Source organism: Strix uralensis, chromosome 5 (assembly GCF_047716275.1).
Source record: "Strix uralensis isolate ZFMK-TIS-50842 chromosome 5, bStrUra1, whole genome shotgun sequence".
Taxonomy (NCBI): domain Eukaryota; kingdom Metazoa; phylum Chordata; class Aves; order Strigiformes; family Strigidae; genus Strix; species Strix uralensis.
The window spans coordinates 18,817,883-18,839,272 of record NC_133976.1 but is presented as its reverse complement, the minus strand read 5'-3'; positions in this window follow the sequence as shown (position 1 = coordinate 18,839,272).

The following is a 21,390-nucleotide window of genomic DNA, read 5'->3' as shown; positions in this document are numbered from 1 at the left end:
ATTCACCAAACAATGATTTTGGTGGAAATTGTTTATAATTATCTTAGTGCTCCACTTTTTCTTTAAACCATTGTTCACAGTGCAGCAATCATGACTGAGCTAATGACTGATTTCAGGTGTTCTGAAGCACAAACTGAAGGATTTGAGCAAAACCTGTGGAGATTACTGATTGTAATTTTTTTTCTTTTAATACACAGATTTTTCACTTTATATAGTGGAGATAAATGAGGTGTTTCAAACTATATATTTATTTCACTTATTAATGAAATCTATATAGCATTATCCAAAGACATTTATAAGTTTAAAAATTCAGCATTCATTGTCCAGTTATCAGGCAATTATTTTAAAACTCTTACATCAAACTTATCCAGATTTGTTAATTAAGAGATGTTCAGCTTCAATACTTGCTGTTCAATGTGTTCTTAATTACTGTCCTAATGCAAACTAATCCAAAATCCTTATGATATATGCTATATATGTATAATCTGTCTTTTCCTCAGTTACAGAACAGAAGTATTTATTGAATGATATTATTATAATTTGTCCTATTTCTATCTGGTAATTAGACATTGTTAATGATTTATTAAAAATTCTAACTGTTCTCTCTAGTTCTGCTGGTCATACATTTGTCTATGTTTTTCCTTACAAGCTTTCTGCAATTTTTAGCTTATAGTTTATGCTAAGTATTATTATTTTTCTCTTTACTGAATTTTTTATTGTTGCTTTCTCTTTGCCTTTAGGCAAAGCTGTTTTTTAACAAAAACTGAGGTTTTTGGGGATTCTAGCAAAATCTTTTTAAGCAGCTCCCAATTATTGATTGTATTGTGGTGTTTATCTTCTTTCTCAGTGCAACTAGATTATAATTGTTTCATACTTTGTGAAATTGGCACCCCTAGAGTATAAAGCAGGCATATAATACCTTTTGGGATTGCAGTCTTTTTGCAAATATAGACAAGTTGCAACTTGGAACTAATCAACAACTAACTTTCAGTTCTGTGATCTGCTCCCCTCTATTTCTTGAAATTAAGTTTGAGGTAAAATTCAAGTTACAGAGTATGCAGATTCTTGATTCTCCTTAGATGTAGCAATTATTTGATGTGTTTACAAATTGCAAAACAGCTTTGTACCAGTAATCCCAGGCTTTCAGCACAAACTGAAGTTCCTTATGTGTTTTTGTCTGTATGTTATTTGGAGTACTTAATGAGCACATCTCTTTTCTAATGGGATGATGTGGTCTTTAGTACACACCTTCTCTAGTACAGCTTGAGTCTTATCCATTAGGATACTAATCTGTAAGGATTCAAGAATATTTGGAACTGAATTTTCAATGAGGTGGCAGTAAGGTCTTCCATTTCTTTTCTTTTTCATTTTGCCTATATAAGCTTTCATAAGCAGGTTGTGATAAGTGATTTTGACATTCTAATCATGTGATTCTACTTACTAGCTTTCAGTGATACCAACAAGATTGAATTTATGCTCATTTATGAGCTCAAATTCTCCCTGTTTAGAAGCCAATCTCTTGGCAGACATATATAGGAAATTCAATACTGTATTCTTTTCATGTATAATAGCAATTTAGTGAATTTTCTTCTTGACATCTTGATTTCGTGCTAAGTGAGTGATTTTCTCTTTCTCCTTTTGTTGTGAGTTTAATGCCATGATGACTCAATCAACCAGGTGGTCAGCTAGAAGATTTTTCCCCCTTTCACTGCAATAAAGCTCATTCAAAATTATATGCCACTCTCTTAAAATGAAACGGCCCATTTACCAAAGCTTTCTATCTTATTCTATTCACTGATAGATGTTTGCTATCAGAATCTTCACTTCTAGGAGTGAAGATTCCAGGACACTGGGTTTCCAAGTGAAAGGAAAACTCATTAGTTCATTTCAAATATCTTGATATCTTGTGCTTGCATCTGTAGGGAAGAGAAGTCCTTACTGCATCCTCACATGTTCCTTTATGGTATTACAAAGAGCTAAAGACAGGATGTAGTTTGTTTACAGCAAAAGAGGAACATTTTCAAGGTTTTCATGTTCAGCTCCAGATTTTAAATAACAGAAATGTAAGATGAATTTATTCTCTGCTCTCTTGATCACAATTTCAGTTTAGAGCAGAGTTGCCCGCAAAGATGGAGACTTTTATTATCTATTATCACTTATATTGAATCTCAGTGATATTCATTACTTAGTTTGTAACTACCACGAACTTTGTTGTTTAGATGTATGGGTTGGATGTAAATCAATATAATCACCCTAGTTATTGCTGAAATCTGGGGTACATTCTTCTCAAGCCATTGCTTTTTACCTTTGGATCAATATCAAGTTCTATAGGACTAAGTCCAGGAAGCTTCATGACCCCCATACTAATCTGTGGGAGCATGAGTGTGAGTCTGACAAGACATACCTTTATAGACCTTTGAGTGATACACAGCTTTGAACAATGATGATGCTTCAGTGATATACTTCCACTTAAGAGGAAGAGATCAGTTGTCACTTCCTGTTCTGTTTATGCTTTATTTGTTTCTAATAGCTCAAGACCGAGTGAAGCAGAGATTTCTGTTGTAGCTGTATGGACTTTTTCACACTTTTTTTCTCTTCTTCCTCTTTTTTCCTTTTTTTTTTTTTTTTTTTTTTTTCCTTTCCCCTGTGCTTTATTCCCATATCTCCTGAGAACTTAGAGAACTGAAACATCAGTTCAAGCTCTCCTTGTAGGTAAAACTGCTTGATCAGCTTTGATGTCAAAAGTTAAACTCTTAGGTCCAACCTATAAATGAACTCAGGCACCTTATTTCAAACTGTTGTCTTAAAGCTCCATTCCAGATTCTAAGGCAGAATGTGACTAAAATTTTGTAGGCATTGTTCATTTTTTACTTTATGTTTCTATAAGCATGGAAAGTAATAACTTTCTCACAATCTAATCTTGAATATCCTGCGTAGCCCTACATCTAGTTCATGCCCAAGAAACATACTAAATTCTTCATCAGTCCCAAAAAGGGGTTGTTACACATAGAATACTGTGCAAACACCTAAAACACCTGTGTAGGTTTGTACTACACTCCAAACGCTGTGAGAGATCGTCCCTCTAAAAACATAACTATAGCAAAAGTTTTATTATAGATAACACCTCCTTTTATGGAAAGGCCTATTTGTTAGAGTGTTCATGAGTGTGAGGTCCAGAATCAGTTGCTTCCTTTTCCTGAGGAGACTTATTTCCCACTGACAGGGAAGGAGCCCTTTCCAGAAAAACTTATGTCTTTTCCTGGAAAGGCAAATATTGTCCATTCTGTCAAGTCTCTACTATCAAACAGGAGGAAAAAAAAAAAGTATTGGCAAAACCAACAATTCATTAAATCCTTTAGGGTGCTCTGTTAGTCAGGTGGCTGAAGATGTGGGTAATTTGCTTCAGTGACCAAATTTAAGAATTTCCATTCCTAATTATCTCTATTTAGTTACCTTTATTTAGCCGCATCTTGAGTGGGCCGATTTCAGATGTCTCTCAACTTAGGCTGTTGATCCCTTGGGATACTATTCTAATTTAACTTCCATGCAAACTATGGGGAATCTAAGGAAATAACATAAGGTTTTGGATCTCATTAAGGTATTACATTTCCTACATCTATTAATCTGGCACTCAGAAGTTAGCAGTGCTATTAATTGTGTTTTGAAGCTCTCTCAGATTGTAAAAAGACTAAATGTATGCCAGGTTGAAAGACGGAGTCTTAAGTTTGAAGAAAACTCAAATGAAATGGAATTATATTGTTCCAAAAGAGCTAGGTTTGAGTTGCATTATTTTGTCTACTTGATTTCCATTGCACCATTTAAGCTGTTTAAGCTAACACATTACTTTATTTACAATGCATCACTACAATATTTATCGTTCTAATCAAATTTGCAGCTGGTTTTCTGAACTGGAGATTCAATACTGGCTCCTTCATAAACAGCACTGAATCTTCTTAAATTTAAATATAGTGCTCAAAACAATATGCTCATAAAAAAAAAAATAGCCCATTCTGTTTCCATTTTAAGGGATGTGTTTGCTGCATGTTAATGTTAAGTCTTGTAATGTTTTCCCTTGAAATATCATATAGACTGTATTTTGCTAGAAAATATGTCATAATGTTTTCTGATATTTTTAGATGAGCTAAAGTATATATCTGTTCTTAATCTATTCCCTCTGCTGAGGCAATGTACATCCTCAGCAGCATATTTAACCAAATGGATTTTTTTCCTTAGCAGATCAAACTGACTTCTGCTGCAGGCACAGAACTTCCTATTTAAATGACAAATGTCTCTGCTTGCAGATTTGAAAACTCACTTATTGACTCTTTCATCTTGTGTAAACAAATAATCAGCCCATCACCACTACAGTGGGGAAAGTGGAAGAATAAAAGGGAAAAGGGATTTTTGGGAGTACTGCCAAATATTGCATTACTTGGAATGAAAAATGACGTGTTTGCTGTTAATGTTGCCATTATACACAGATAGTAGACAGCAATGCTGAGAAAGAACAAAGAAAAATCTACAAAGACTCTGTCATACCAAATATTTCTTCATGCTTAGAAGGCAGTGAGATTTTCTTTTTTTTTTCCCCAAATGACAGCAGAGAAGTCCTGATTTTTAACAACATATTTTAAGCTGATTTAACAATTAAATTCTAAGAACTGTTTAAGAAATTTTCAAACTGATCTTCAAGCATCCAAAGAGTTTAAATATAATATCATTTAGTTAACCTTTACAAAGTCTAAAGTTAACCTGTTTCTAAATGATTTTGTTTGTTTGTTTTTAAAATAAAGCATATATATAGATATAAAAATAATCGATGTGAGATATCCTGTATGTTTTGTTGCTCCTGTTGTTTTGTTTGCTTTCATAGTGAATTGTTATGAGAAAAATGAAAAATCAATGGAATCTAAAGAAAATTATGTCTGAATGGTCTTTTTTCATATAATGGTGCTTTGAAATGTATTATTGCTGAACAACCTTTACATGGTAAATAAAAGTGGAATTGCTCAAGGAATAAGGTGCTAATCAGTGTATGTGAAAACAATCTTGGGGTGAGGTCAGTCCATAAAGAAGAAAACATATACTGCAGGTTTTAGGTCTAATCTGCAGCTGCCATCATTACAAAAATCACCTCCTTATGTTGAAGAAAAAACATTATCTATGTTAGATCCATGGAATTGCATTGGTAAATATTTGTTTAGGATCTGGAGAAGTAAGATGCTCCTTCTCAAAGTAAGGTTTGTTCTTTTCTTACAAATGTTTTATGGCTCCCCTAAATTAAATAAAGACACTTCATGAAAGCAGATGGAAGTTACATGTTATACCAAAGTCTCTGAGATACAGATTCTGTGAAATCTGAAGTCCAGCTGTAATCAGAGTTGCTCAAAATAGTAGAAACACACACATTTGTAGTTACAGATGAACTTTGCTCCTGTTTAAGATTAAAATCTGTATTCTTTAGAATTGAAGTTTATATTTAAGAACCATAAAGTCTCAAAAATGTAAGTCTTCTTTCACAAGACTGTATTGCCATGGAGAGATGTATGATAACAGAATAGATATTTGCCATAAAATAACTAAGTTTTAGGGAATATAAGTCATTGCTATGAAGCAGTTAATTTACAATGCACAAGAAAACAAACTTGAAGAAAGTAAACAATGTCTTTGCTATAAATCTTGCAGTAAATAACAAGTTTGCAAGATAGGAGGCAGCAATTTGTTAATCTTGGATACTATTGGTCTATCTGTATTTGAGATTAATTTTTCATTTCTGTGTATGAATCACTTAGGCTAAGTCACCTGCATTTTTAAATACTGTAGAAAGCCTCAAACACATACTGGAGGAAAGTAATATCAAACACATTGTTAACTCACACTGCAAAAACTTCACAGCAACATGAAAAATTAACGTTTCTGAATCCATATGAAGGATGAAAATGTATGTATATATAAGACCTGCAAACTTGTATCTACAGAGCGGTTAAATGAATGCTGTCAGAATACTCTGTTACTTTTTTTACTATCTTCTTTTAAATGTAGATTTTGAGTTTGACTTCATCATTAGGCATACTAATTACAGTAAGTATTGGAATAATCTTAAACATTTGTGACAGGGACATTTTACTTTTAGTTGTAAAAAAGCTTCATCTATTCCCTCCAATAACTTTTCTGTTCATTAAAGAAACCTCTTAAATCCTCAACATTAATTATCTTTTGCATTTTCTTTTGTCAGTCTAATAGCGACTGTTGTCTATTTACAAATCTATTAGTATTCCTACTGGAATTTTGTGTGAACCGATACAGGGACTAAGATGAGAAGAAGAATAAACAAAAGTTATTTATTTACTTATTGTAATTTTAAAAAAGGTAGCATAATAACAAATGAAATTCACTGAACAAAGCCATACTGTGTCTTTAAAAAGTCTCAAATAACGTTGTACTTGCCTCTTCAGAATCAACAGGGATTTTTTTCCCTCTTTCAGTGAGAGCAGAATAAGTCAATTCAAAGAAAAAGCAAATAAAATGCATTAATGCTAAAATATAACCCAAGGGGCAACTTTTTCTGTCAGATGTACTGATATAAAATCAATGTTAACTAGTTAGCTTCTTTCTTTATGCTGTATTTATCTTGGAATAGTTAGAGTAATATTTAGCCCATAAGACCTGTTACAGCAATATGGCTTGATTGATTGAAATGGGAATGATCTATCATGTTAGCATAAGTTAGACCTGGAATATAGTCTTTGTTTTCAGTCTTCTGTAGATACTTCTTACAAGGCTAAAGAGGCTTGAAAGAAAGATATTTTTGGTGTGCTTTGTAGTCTCTGCAAAAAGCCACAGTTAAACCAACCTAATGAGTTTTATACACAGTCATCTGTAGTCATTATTAGTATATCAGGGAGACACCACCTCAGTTTAAACTGTTAGCTTGTTTTCTTGTGTTCACTGGGTGAAGATGCTAATCAAAATCTCACAGCTTTTGCTATCACTCAAGGACTCTTGGACAGAAAGTAATCGGTAGCTTGGGAATGCTGGAAGCCAGAAGTTGGACAGTCTACATAATGATTGACAGCTCAGGTATCTTATTTCATGAAGGCTGGAACCTATCTCCCTCTGCTATAGCTGAATCACATGGGAGATTATATATCACAGGCCAAATCTTCAGTTTATTCAGGCAACCAGCCCACTAATGTGGAAGTTCAAAAAGGTAAAAGCATCAGCTAACTTTAGCAAGCATTTTGCTTCAAGAGGACCTTCAACATCATGTGTCTCTAATGACTGTGAATACATTTTAATCAGGAAAGCTGTCCCAATAAATCTTAGATGGCTTGTATGATTGAGGACTACTCATGCAAGTATCTACAAGGCTCCAAAGCATGGGGTGGAATTTGAAGTGCAGAATACATAAATACATCTTCTTGACTAATTGTCCAGTATTACTATTCTAACAGTTTGTACTTGATCTTGCTTTTAAAGAAATAAAATTTAAGGAATTTTAATTTTAAATCCTAGTCAGTCCATCAGTCACTAGATACAATTTACATATTATATGCTTGCTTGAATAAGCTGTGTTTTAGTCATGTTAATTTTGCATGGGCATTTTGGTCATCAGAAAGAACGGCAAGCTGCAGTGAAAAGAGAAAGAAAAAGATAGCTGAAAGTGAAGGGTTTTGTTTACTATTTCCTTCACTGAATAACTGAAAGTATTATGCATGAATAAAAAATACCCAATACATTCAGACTCTGAAAGTCTGTGGTGCTGTATATTAATCCATGGAATAGAATGGAAATTTTGTGTGAGATTTGAAAAAAGGTTAAATTTTAAAAGGACTGAAATTCAGGAAGAATTATGTGCCCAGCTCCCCACACTACTTTGCAAATATTTTGCCTTAAGGTAGATAATTAGATGGAAGTCTTATTGAGGATTTAGGTTACAGCTTCCTCAGCAGCAATCTGCAATGAAAAAGGTAGACAGAGTGCTGCAAAAGATGTATATGGATCAAAACGCTACTGATATCCCTACTGTACATTTTTAACAAGAGTTTGGAGAAATTGCTTCATATAGTACTGTTAAATGTTTTTCACCATTATTTATTATTCCAAAATGCTGGCAGTAATATTAACATTACTATAATATTGGTATAACCCCTCTTAACATATCTTCTGTCTTGATAAGCTTCATATGTCTAGTTATACAATCAAACTAAAATGTAGGAATTAAATAATTCATACAGTGTGCGGAGATCACAGAATGTATGGAAGGTATTGTTGCACTTTGGTGATAGAAAAGAAATAATGGAAAATCTCTGAATGGTAGATTAGTAGTCATAATATATAACAATATTAAACTGAAATTCAGGCCAAAATAAGGTGGTTGCCCTAAATTAATTACCCAATTCCAAAGAGACAAGAATAGAAAAAGAACTAGTCTATCTATCTGAAAACACCACCAAGACAGAAGCTTTAAGGAAGGTTTCATTCTAAGAATGTCAAAGATCTGTAAGCAGGAGAATCATGCTTTGGTAGATACTGCTGAATGTTAGAAACATTAAACTCTGTCGCTAACAATTCCAAAGATGAATGTATCTATAATCAAAAGCCAGATTACTGTTGCATTTTTCTCTGATGGATATTTAGTACTTTTTATTGCTATATGTTTTAACTGAAATGCTTAGTCCTCTTTTATTTGCTTATTTGTGTCTTTATTTATTAAATCCCTTGAGTTTTTTTCTCTCAGAAAAAATATATTTAATAACATGCCTTCTGAATGCAGAGTTGTATGTCATGAGCATATAATTACCACCCATCGTTGTGAGCTCACCAGGTATATTTAACTTTTTGTTTTTAAATATGTGGTAAGTGAGGCACTGACACTTCTTCTGTTAGCTAAGTATTTGGTTTTTTACTGTCCATTCTATCAATGGTCAAGTCATGTCAGTATGACTGGCAGCATTACAGTTAAAGATAGTTGTCTCTTGAGTATTTTGCTTCCTGGTTCTCAATGTCTTCCACACAGACACGTCTTACTTGTGTTACATGGTAACATTGCCTGGGAAACTGATGGAGCAGCTCATCCTGAGTACCATTACACAACACATGCGGGACAACCAGATGATCAGGCCCAGTCAGCATGGGTTTATGAAAGGCAGGTCCTGCTTGACAAACCTGATCTACTTCTACGACAGGGTGACCTAGTTATTGGATGAGGGAAAGGTTGTGGATGTTGTCTACCTTGACTTCAGTAAGGCCTTTGACACCATTTCCCACAGCATTCTCCTGGCAAAACTGGCTGCTCGTGGCTTGGATGGGCACACGCTTCGCTGGGTAAAAAAACTGTCTGGATGACCAGGCCCAAAGAGTTGTGGTGAACGGAGTTAAATCCAGTTGGCAGCTGGTCATGAGTGGTGTCCCCCAGGGCTCGGTTTTGGGGCTACTCTTATTTAACATCTTTATTGATGATCTAGACGAGGGGATCGAGTGCACCCTCAGTAAGTTAGCAGATGACACCAAGTTGGGTGGGAGTGTTGATCTGCTTGAGGGTAGGGAGGCTCTGCAGAGAGATCTGGACAGGCTGCACCTCGAATACTGTGTTCAGTTTTGGGCCCCTCACTACAAAAAGGACATTGAATTACTCGAGCGTGTCCAGAGAAGGGCAACAAAGCTGGTGAAGGGTCTGGAGCACTTGTCGTATGAGGAGCGGCTGAGGGAACTGGGGTTGTTTAGTCTGGAGAAGAGGAGGCTGAGGGGAGACCTCATCGCCCTCTACAACTACCTGAAAGGAGGTTGCAGAGAGCTGGGGGTGAGTCTCTTTAACCAAGTAATGATCGATAAGACAAGAGGTAATGGCCTCAAGTTGAGACAGGGAAGGTTTAGACTGGATATTAGGAAGCATTTCTTTACAGGACAGGTTGTTAGGCGTTGGAATGGGCTGCCCAGGGCAGTGGTGGAGTCCCCATCCCTGGACGTGTTTAAGAGTCGGGTTGACATAGCGCTTAGGGATATGGTGTAGTTGAGAACCGTCAGTGTTAGGTTAATGGTTGGACTGGATGATCTTCAAGGTCTTTTCCAACCTAGATGATTCTCTGATTCTGTAATTCTGTATCCCATTCTTTACTTTTTATTTCCTTTCTGCATCTTTGACTTTCTTTGGAGTTTCTACAACATGTATCACCATGATGTCCATGACTTTTACTAACATTAATGAATTTTTGTTTATTGAAGATTTTCCTGAGCATAGTGAGTCATGTAATGTCATACTGGTAGTCATATAAGGAAAGGAAGGGGTAAAGAGGTTATATATATCCTGAAGATGCCCCACTGAAGCAGGGACAGACTGAAATTCCAGTGTGATGGATGTTCCTTATGTTTCTATATGCTTGGAGTTCATTTCTATGATGTGTTGAAAAGCTGAGTGGTTTCAAAACCTCAATTTTTTGAAAGATCCTGGTTTGGTTTTGTTTGTTTGTTTTCCAGGAGCTGATTACAGATTCCCTCTTCCTTAATTTTAACCAGAAATACCCTAACTAATCATTTTGCAACACAGACAGTTTACTGTGTTGGGTAGCAGATCTCACAGCTCTGCATAAGACTTGTGAGACTCAGAACAGCTGTTTTCTTTACATATCTTTCCTTTTAATTCTGATGATTTTTCCAACAAAAATATGAATTGCTTCCAAAATAAGACTCTCATATTTTATTTTCTGGCTGCAAAAGAAAACTTTAAAGACATACTCTGGAAACAAAGATGTAGAATTCTTTGAAATGTTTGAAATGTCAGAGTCTACATATAAGGAAGTTTGTTTTATTTTGTTTTGTTTTTCTGTTCTTTTAAGTCTCAGATGGGAGTAAAGTGACCCAAATCTTCTGGAAGAGGATTGAAGGCAACACACAGAGAAAAAGTGCAGATTATATTGCAGTGTTATTGTTTCCCACCTTTCTGTGATTTCTTTGAGGGAGCTAGAGGCTGGAATTTTAGTCTTAGGTAAATCTCATATTATGTTCTCAGCATAGTATTAGCTCTCCTGTCAGTTACTAACATTCATCCAGAAGGGGTTAGCAGTACATATAGGTTGTGAGAACAGATTAGGAGTAATAAGAATTACCACTGTTCACAAGCCAAATAAATGTAATGGTTCTCTAAGCATTTTATGAATCTTTGTGTTTGATTTTTTTAAATACAGTTATGTTCTTAAATTTTAGCACATTGCCACTTGTGGTAATAGACTTGACCAAAGAAACTTGAATAACAGAATGACATCTTTTAGGATACCCTGACATTTTAGAATAGTTTTTCTGCTTGTAAAATGATATGTTCTGATGTCCAGAAGCTGCTAACTTTCTTCAGAGTATCACATTTTGTTGTATAAGTTAATTATTGCCATTTGTTTACAAATTGCTGAATTAATTTTAGGGAGCAAATTCTGCAAAACAGGAAATTAAAATGGTGCAAATCTTAAAATATTAACATTTAATTGAATACGGGGGTTGGATAATTTAGAGAAACAATTTAAACATCTAATCTGGGTTAGTAAATTGTGTTTTTAGAGAAATGGGAGATATGGTCAAGCTACCAGTAGATTTCACATGCTATTAGGAGAGATGATCAGGTACTTCTCTAATTCCTCTTTGTGTTGGTTTTGGAAGCAAACATTTTTTTCTTAATCTGTCAGATGCAACTGACCCTCACTTCGACAGATACAGCCCTCTCACCCACCTGTTTTTAATTACATGGAAACACTGTGCAGCAATATCCAACATAAGAGCAGAAATAGAGATTAGTGATAGAAAGAAAGAGTTTTATTGTATCTTGTTTCCAGGATTCAGAACGTTCAAAATCACAGGTATATGTACAATCCCTGCACACCTGCAATTTAATGGGATATTGGATTAGTAGGAAAATCAGCAGGAAGAGGAGGAACAATAAATAAGCCTATTAAAATCCCCGCTAACAGATACTGCTTAGGAGCATTTTTATGTACATTCTGTGTGTTGTGTTGTCCAGACTGGTGCAGAATTTCTTGCATAATGATCCTCCACAGGAAATTGCTGTTCCAAGGCTCACAGAAATAGGTAAACATAGACCAGAAAGTTACAATGGCCAGGTAATGGCCATTTTCCTGTTTTCCAATAAGCAGCAAATACATATTCTTCTCCTGTTAGTGTTATTTTGACAATAAATAACCCATGTTGTTCTTATTTTGTATGATATTATTCTCTTAAACATCCAATGCATTATGCTGCCCCTTCATGTCACTACAAAAACAGGACAAAGATTTTAGTGAGACTCGTAAAGTTCAGGTGGGAGTGTACTCCCATTCTTCCTAGGGTAAGAGCTTTTCCTGGATTTGCCTTAAAAGCATTCATCAAGATAGTTCTGTTTATTGGGGAAGCAGAGTGAAGAATGCTGTTTTGGCTGAAAGTATTTGCACTGTACCAAAACCAGACAACCAGTAGCCAACTTAGTTCAGGTTTAGGGACTTGCTCATCCAGTAAGAATGATGCAATGGTTTGGCTTTGACACAGAACTAAGGTCAGCAGCTACTAAAGTGGAAGAGAGTGTAGAACACCTCCAGCCAGCAAGCAAGCATTCAGAATTAATACCTTAAAGTTCAATGCATTGTAAAATTACTAGGTGTGTGTTCCCTTGACTTTTCTTCGTATCCTGTTTCAATGATAGGTACGTTTTTTGAAATTCATATAATAGACTTCTTTTTTAGCTTCTGAGCTTTGAATATCCTTTCATCAGTATCGTCAGCATTACAGGAAAAGCTCTTAAATGGATATGGCACTGTGTTTATAAAAATATGCAAAGTCATGAGTTTAGGCATGTTCAAATATACATTCAAAAGATTATTTCTTTCATACAACGATAACAACTTTACTGCAATATTGATGTGCTCTGCATATCTAATGTTGTGATCCTAGTTTCAGAGATATGCTGCATACATTAAAAAAAAAGAATCTATGAATTCCTGAGATGCCTCTCAAAAAGAGATTCAGTAACACAAAAGAAGGAAACTTTCCAACTAGTTTCTTCAAAAATTCCTTTTATGTTTGATTGATATGATCTCTGAAGGAGTAAAGGGATGAGAAAGAGCCACAATAGTAGTTGGGATAATTTAGGGTTGTAGTTTGAGCAATACCTTACTCCGTGTTAGAATGTGATGATACAGATAATGCTCTGTATCTTATCTCTTAAACTGCTGTTGTGTCATCAACAGCAAAGACTAAATTGTTATTTGGTGTAACTGAATGTCATAGGAATTTTCTGTGCACGAACATTGCAGATATTCTTTCTTCCAGGACATATTGAAGGAATCTGAAAACAAAAATTACCAAGAATATAAGTCCTTTTCTTATCCTCTAAAAAACCCAAATGTCATAGTTTTTGAAATACGCAGCATTTTAAGTAGAACAACTTACAGACCACTGAATACACGTGTGACACTATACAGAATAGTAAACTGAATAATATTTCAATATTCAGTCGTAGTAAGGAAACAGAAAAGTAAATGATCTATTGATAAGCCATAGGTTAGCCCCGAGAGCCCTGAGTCAATAACAAAGATCCACTATTTAAACAGATTTTTTTTCCCTGAGAACTAATTTTTCATTAATTATTTTATTCTTTTTTAAAAATATAAATCTTTGAGTATTTTAATATATTTTAGTAATGATTTATGTGAGTACTCACAAGTCTAAATTATTTTTGAAAAAATTGTTTTCTGAGAAATTTATGATAAATTTATCTGATAAGTGACAGATTTTTTTTAGAAAACTACATGTATCCAGTTCTTTAGAACTTGAAATTATAATATGCTACTTTAAGATAAGCCTATACTAAGTTTTTCCATGGAGAAAAAACTATGCACTGATGAAAGCTATTAAGGAACCAACTCAAAATTTTCTGTGATAAAGACTATGTTTTAAAAGTCATTGTCTCTAAGACAATTTGTCCACTTCCTTTTTCCAGTTAGATGTACTACCATGTTTTCTATTTTCTGATAAATAAGATACCCATGAAACTCCTTGAAAGAAAAAAAAAAAAAAAGTCTTTACAGAGAAATTCTTGTAATATAACTAAGAAGAAAAAGGAAATCCAACAATCATGATGATATACTCTCAGCAGATCACAAGCCACATTTTGAGAAACAATGATATGGCAAAGAATAAACTATGGTTAATATTTCAGAAAATATTTGCTTGTGTCAAACATGGAAGTGTTTAATAACTATGTTACTTCTTCCACCTGTATCTTCCAGCTATAACAAAAAGTAGAACACAACTGCACAGTTGCATGTGAAAATGGAAAAAAACATTTTTATTATTATTTTGTGAGTAGACTGTCTAGTTTACAGTAATTTATGAACACTGTAGTTTATAAGTGCTTCTTAATCTCACTCACTCTGATATTGAAAGGTGGGAATAAAATTCTCCTTAGAACTCTTCTTTGTTTAACTGAACCTTAACTATTTAAAAATTAATATAAACCTTATAGTTCAAGACTGAGAAAGCCCCAAGGTGATATGAATGGATAGATACACTACTTACATTTCATTGGTATGTATAGACTTTTCTACCTACATTTTTTTTAAAAAAAAGAAGCCTCAACATTTGTACAGAGGAAATGAGTATTTTCAGCTCAAGATGAGAGACATGCAGAACCTGGCAGTTTATGTTCACTGACACTTCACATGACTTTTATTACTTTTACCTGCATGGACTCCATTTGTACCTCTTTCCTCATATTTTCTTTTTATTTGGGACACAATCAAAGAAAAATATAGTAGAACACATAGAAGTGGATCCTCCACCCTGATGAGTTGAATTTACGCTAGTGTAATTTTATAGACTTTCTTATGGCAGCACAGGGAGTCAGGTTCACTGAGTTCTGTTTGGTTTCCATTAGAAACTATAAATCTTTCTCCAGTGCTAGAAAATCAGCCCAGGTATCTCCACAGTCAGTTCCAATTCACTATCACATTTGCAAGTCAGAAAAGCTCTCTGAAATGAATGTTGAATGAATCATTTTCTGTCAATCACATGATAAGCTAGCTGTGAAAGCCCGATATGTATGTATTTATATCTCAGACCTTCACAGCTAACTTCCATAATATGTAAGAGAAATAAAGAACCCACAGATTGTTGATAATGTACATGACAACCAAAGGAGTGAAATTATTATAAAATGTTTTTATTTTAAAAAATCAGGCTAATTAAGGAGGTAATCATAGGCCTAGCTTCAATATTGTAGAAGCCTTTTGCAATAGAGCCCCAGTGGTTTCACAGCAAAGTGGAGACAGATGTGGGAACACAGCACTACTCCCATACGTACACTTCATCTCAGGAGTTCAGTTGTCTGTGATCCAAAACCCGTTTTGTTAAAGCATGGTTATATATCCTTGGCTCAGTTTTAATGGGAAAATTGTTTATTGGGAAAAAAGGTACAAGAGAGTACATAAGCTAAGCCATGCAATATAGGAAAAGTAAAACCACAGAAGTACAGTTGCTAAGCCAGGAATTGTTAGCAGATGAAGGATTCACAAGGCAAATACTGCCATGAGAAGAAGCAAATCCCTAAGAAAAGCAGTGAATCAGAAAAGAGCAAGTCAGCAACATGAAGGATCAACCCCTTCCAAGGATCAATGGAAATCAACCCTTCAGTCCTGATTGACAGCTGCCTGGCCAGCTCAGCCTCATCACCTGTGTCACTGGGTAAGGTGAGCTTATTAATGTCTCACCTACTGGCATAATTAAGCTTCAGCTAGTTACTGTGTTAATCAACAAAAAACTGCTATGTACTTTGAAGGTATTTAGATCTTGCTTGCAGAATCTCTTCACAAATGGCAGAAGATCCATAACTAAAATGACCTGTGAGGGTCATCCACAAGGGGCTAAGAATTCCCCTGAGTATGTGTTCCCTATGGAAAGAGTGTGGGCAAATTTATTACCTGCTTTGAAGCCTGGCCTGGGAAGCTGGTATAAATAAACCTCTAGAAGCTGACTGTAAAATGTCCTGCTGCCTCATATTTTGGGTCTTCCTGCAACTTCCCCTTCTATATCAACTAGAAGATAGAAAAATAATACACTGCTTTAAATACTTCTTGCTATCTTTTGGCACCTCATCGGTTCCATTTTTTATCTAAGTCTTTTTGTTGATCTTTTTTTCCAGGCGTTTTTCATTTTTGTGCCTTTGTTCACAAATCACCTTTTACTTTCTCTGAACATGGTTGGTATTCAATGCTTGCTGGACCCTTTACAGCTATTCAGCAACCACATGTTTCATAGCTTTACCATGAAAGCTGGAAAAACATTATCTCCAGCTTTCCTTCTCACTCCCCTCCCTTCCGTCATGTAATCAAACATTCATCATGTAAGGCTTTGTTCATGGCAGGGTTTCACAGAACGATTCAAAATGGATGACAGTTTTTATGATGCTTGAATACACTTTACATTTAGTTTCCTTTGTCTGTGTGATGCCTTGCACAAGTATTATCACTTCTTTTATCATTTCATCAGAAATATACTCAGTATAATATAAGATTTTCTCCATTAAGAATAATGCATGATGTTTTCTGTTTATTTCAGTCTTGGAGATTATAGTTTACATCATCCAGATTCTTTCTGGTTGAACATTTCAAATATTTCCTTTTTAATTAATCTCATTTTTTTTCAAACAAAATTATTAATTTCCTTATATTTCTTGATTTACTGTACAGTTAAGATTAGCACCACAATTACCTTTTTAAGTTCAGTAGCTGTCATGCAGTACTAATAAAGAATCAGAAAGCTATGCACTTTTAAAATGTCAGTTTATAAAAAAAAATAAGCATACCCAGTGAGTTACATCCAGCAGTAATTCATTTTTTTTCCCTAATCCCTGATCAGATGAATCTACAATCTACCACTTGAAGAGTTTTGGAGTTTTTTCTTTCTGTAGATGTTAAAAAACGAATACATTATTGTATATTTCTGTCAAATTGTTTTTATAATCTATTCCCTCAGATTTTATCACCTCAGATATCTCATACCTGATTGTTTTGTTCTGTATATGAGTCAACATCTATAAACATGGATTTCATTATTTATTCTGAAATTTCAATATGAAATTCAAAATTGCATTCTTACCCTCAAGCATATTCAATTTGTTTCTATCTTAAATTTTACATCATTCAAATAGCATAAATAAAATTTATAGTAAATTTTACTAGTGATCCTACTGCCTGTCATTTGATAAAATTCAGATCTTATGAAGTAGAGCTCCAGATTAAATGTGTTTTAATAGGAAAAATCAAATTTTAAGTGTATACATTCCCTTTGTACATCCCTTTGTACATCTTATGTATCATGCACCATTAAGAGCATGCTCTGAACAGATAACTTGAACTTTGATATCTTCTGCTTTGCAGGATAGGTTTTTAATGTTAAAAAATAAAAAAAAATCTGTAAAAACAAAGCCTATTATTTACCTACATCACAAATTTCTCATATATTTATGATCTTCCCAGGTGTAGTTGTTCAAAAAAGACCCAAGACCCCATTTTTCATGGTATGAGAGAGTATCTTTTTTTGGGGGTGGTTCACATGGGTGTTCCATTTTTCTAGCATGGATGTGCTTGGAGTGTGCAATGGGAAAGCAGCACATTGGGGACCACAGCCTAGCTGAGGTGGAGCCCAAAATCCCCTGGAGTGGGGGCTTCTTTTTAAAGAGCTATTCTTTCTCTCTGTTGGGGTGTTTATGCTGCAGCTTTAGAGATTGAAAGTGCTTTAGTAGGTTTTTTTTAGTATGTCCACTTTAAGGAGACAATTGGATAGTTCCCCTTCAAAGCCGTGACCTGTTTTCCATCCACTCCTCAAACACAAATGATAGCGTATTTCATATAACTATGTTTATTTAAGTAAATTATTTTCATTGCTCAGGTCTGTAGATCCATTATTAGATACAAGTTTTGCTGGGCTTTTATTTTTTTTTTTTTTCCTCAGAATGCTTTAATAATTGGTGTGATGGTCTGAAGAAACCATAGTTAATGTCTCAAACACCCAGTAAAGAACTTTGGTGAAGGAAATGGTCTCTGTGGACATGCCAGGGATGTGCAAGCAATGGCAGGAAGATGCAGTGAGAGCAGGGGGTCCTACGGAGGTAGAACCACAGTTTTCTGAGGCTGAACTTCCCTATTTGAGCGACTCCATAAAGAGCCAATGGGGAAGTCGTTTCTACGCTGCATGAGCCAAAAAGAAAGGTCAGACAATGGTCATAACTGCAGGGAAGGGGAAGTAACTCCCCAGTGATCCCCAAGCTCACCGAACCATTTCTAGAGGAATCTGAACGTTTAAACTGCTCATGCACCAAAGCAAAGAGAATTCTAGAAGCATAGACTATACATGATGCCTAATTAGCCTAATGAGTTCAAGTGCCCACCCAGAGGAGGGGCAAGGAATTATAAAAGGACATGAGTCAAAGCCCCAGTGGCTGCACCCCTCTGGAACTGGTGCCCTGGTCTGGCTGGACCCATGCTGGAACCAGGACTGGTGAAATCCTTCTTTAGTGTCTTTCTCTCTCTCTCCCTGCCTTTCTCACTCTCTTTTTCTCTCATTTTCTCTCCCATTCTCTAGCCCTGTATCCCTGCATATAAAGGAAGGCTTGTCGGGGCACATTTAAGGCTTGTTGGGGCACATTATAAGATCTGCCACTTGTCAACATATGTTACAAAGTTTGCAGTTTGTTGGTGTATGTTATGAAGTTTACTGCTTGTTGCAGATGTTGCAAAGATTACTGACAGAGTTTCATGCCAATATCCGTTGTGAGCAAATAAAAATTGAGTTTTGTGAATTGAAGAATCCTTGGTGTTGTTTCACCTTAATCCTGACCTGGGAATCGGCAAATCTGAGTTGTTGTCTTGAGAAATTGGGACGTGACAGTTAGGTTGTCAGATTACAGAGAAATGCCACTGAAGCTTGAAATCTGTCACCTGAAAAATTGGAATTAAGGCACGTGCGCATTTTAGAAAATGTAGTAACATTTTGATAGCTTAAGTGTTGACAAAAGTCAAACACAGAAGAGAGCCAACCATGGATGAAAGGAACTCGTTAAAAGCAAACATAATTATGATTTTCATTAGGCAACTATTATAAAAGTTCACAAGAATGAAAGGAACAATTTACCTAAATTATTGTTTTAGGTTAAGAGTTGTGAACACAACAATACACAGGAATGACAGGGTGGAAGAAAGTATAACTCCAACCATTTTTTTTCAGGTTATAAATAACTCTACAAAGAATATATACAAGCCCATAACTAGTCAAACCCACAAATTATGTTCTCAGTGACCCTCATGAGGAATGTCTACACTGTTTTTCTAGTTTGGAGCAAGGTGTTACTTTCCATTTATATGTTGATACATATCCACATTTCTCTTTTCTTTGCTTTGTAGAACAAACTCAAAGGGTGCAAACTTAAGTCTGAATAGAATTAAACTGAAAAATATGCTTCACTAGTGCACCATAAGGGAACTTATCTGAATAGCTGAAAACCCACCAATTATCACTAATATATTTCAGATCACAGTAATAAAGCCTGTGTTTGTTTGTCTCTTATCTTTCTCTTCTTCCCATCCCCCTGACAGGATGTACCACTAGCAGGAAAAATGGAAGGTGCTTTGAAACTCATCATTGTTACTCCGCCTTTCAAATAAATTTGTTGAGGTAAAAATTATAGCCCTCCCAAAGGTATTTTTTAGCCAGCTGGTAAAAGCATTTGTTTCTACTTTCCCTATGGCTGCCTGTAACTACATTTTTTTAATCTTGACTAAGAAACAAGTAAAACTGAACTTGATAATGGCTGATTCATTTCTTTTTTTCCTCTTTGCTTCTTTAATTTTATTTTTTTTTAGTGAGAGAGAACATATGTTGAGGAGTTTAAAAAACTTGCTTTAAAACTATTTAAAATAGCATCTGCTATTCAAAAAAATCCAAAACCCAAACCAAGCAACCAAAAATCCCTAATGTTTTTACTGATCCTAACTTTCAACATCAGCCTTTTGAATGCTTACAGGTAATATGTAAAATTCTTTCATTTTGGGCAATACTCATTGAATAGGTTATGCATTTAAGTAAAGGTTAACATGCAAAGCAATTTGAAGCCTGAAGAGTGTGCAAATGAGTAAATGATGACCTGTCAAGGTGCTCAGGAGCTAACTGTCTTTGCCCATGCCATATTCCTCCAGCCAGACTGTTTCTGCTGTATGATTTAATTGATCTTGCCTACAAACCCTTTTGTAGTCCTGTAAATATTGATTTTTTAAAAGTAGTGAGTAATTCACAGATAAGGCTCGATAGCAACATGTCTGTTGGATGTAAAAAGAAACAAAACTTGATGATTTTGATCTTACCTAGAATTTTAAGGGAAACTAGTGAGTGTATTGATTGCAAACGGTAAAACTTCATTGCTCGGTTAAGACAGTAACCCTCTCAAAAACCCAATAAACAAACAGCATAAGAAAATAACTAAACAAGAAACAAAACAACAACAACAAAAAGGCTAGTTAATCAATTAGTCATTTTAGGAAATGATGGGGAAGCCATGAGTGTTATGCTAGGCAGTAACTACTAACTGTGTTTTTTACTCATAAACCTATGTTTTGACCTTCCAAAAGGCAACTTTTAAGTCCTCCTCACTTAGCAAGTAGATGATTGACCCTTTTAATACAGAAGTGTTTCATATTTTATTAAGCAGAACTAGAGAAGATAGCATTATACAAAACTTCTAAAAAGTTTGGCCTTCTTTCTAATAACTGCATTAGACTCAAATGCATCATTTTATGTTTTAAAGGAGGATCCATGTTAGATATTCATAGATTTCAAATTAATAGAATTTATTGGTGTGACAAGCAGTACGAATGTTGCTAAAGTGTAAAACAAGAAGCAGATATCTATCAGAAATTGGTACAATCCAAGTAGGGCAGGATATAGTATTTGCATGTACTGACATTGTCTTATTTCACTGTGGTAGCCAAGTAATTCATGGTCCCTTTTATGATGTATTTTGACTGCTAGTTATAAAATAAATCACCCACATATGCAGCCTGTCCTGGTTTAACCAGGATAGGGTTAAGTTTCCCCAGCAGTGGGGGGGAGCTCTAGCCGGGTTATTCAGATACCATGCTGACGTCACATCCTGGCAGGTCACATTTTCCTGGCGGGAGTGGGGTGCACTCGTGGTTTTGTACATCGTGCTTCAAACTGCTGTGTTTGGTAGCTATTTTGCTCTGTTAATTGCTATCACTATTACTGTTATTGTTGTTGTTGGTTGTGTTGCTATTGCATTGTTGTATTAAACCTTTCCTTATTTCAGTCTTGGGGCTTTGTATTTCACTCCCTTTGTGGGGGAGG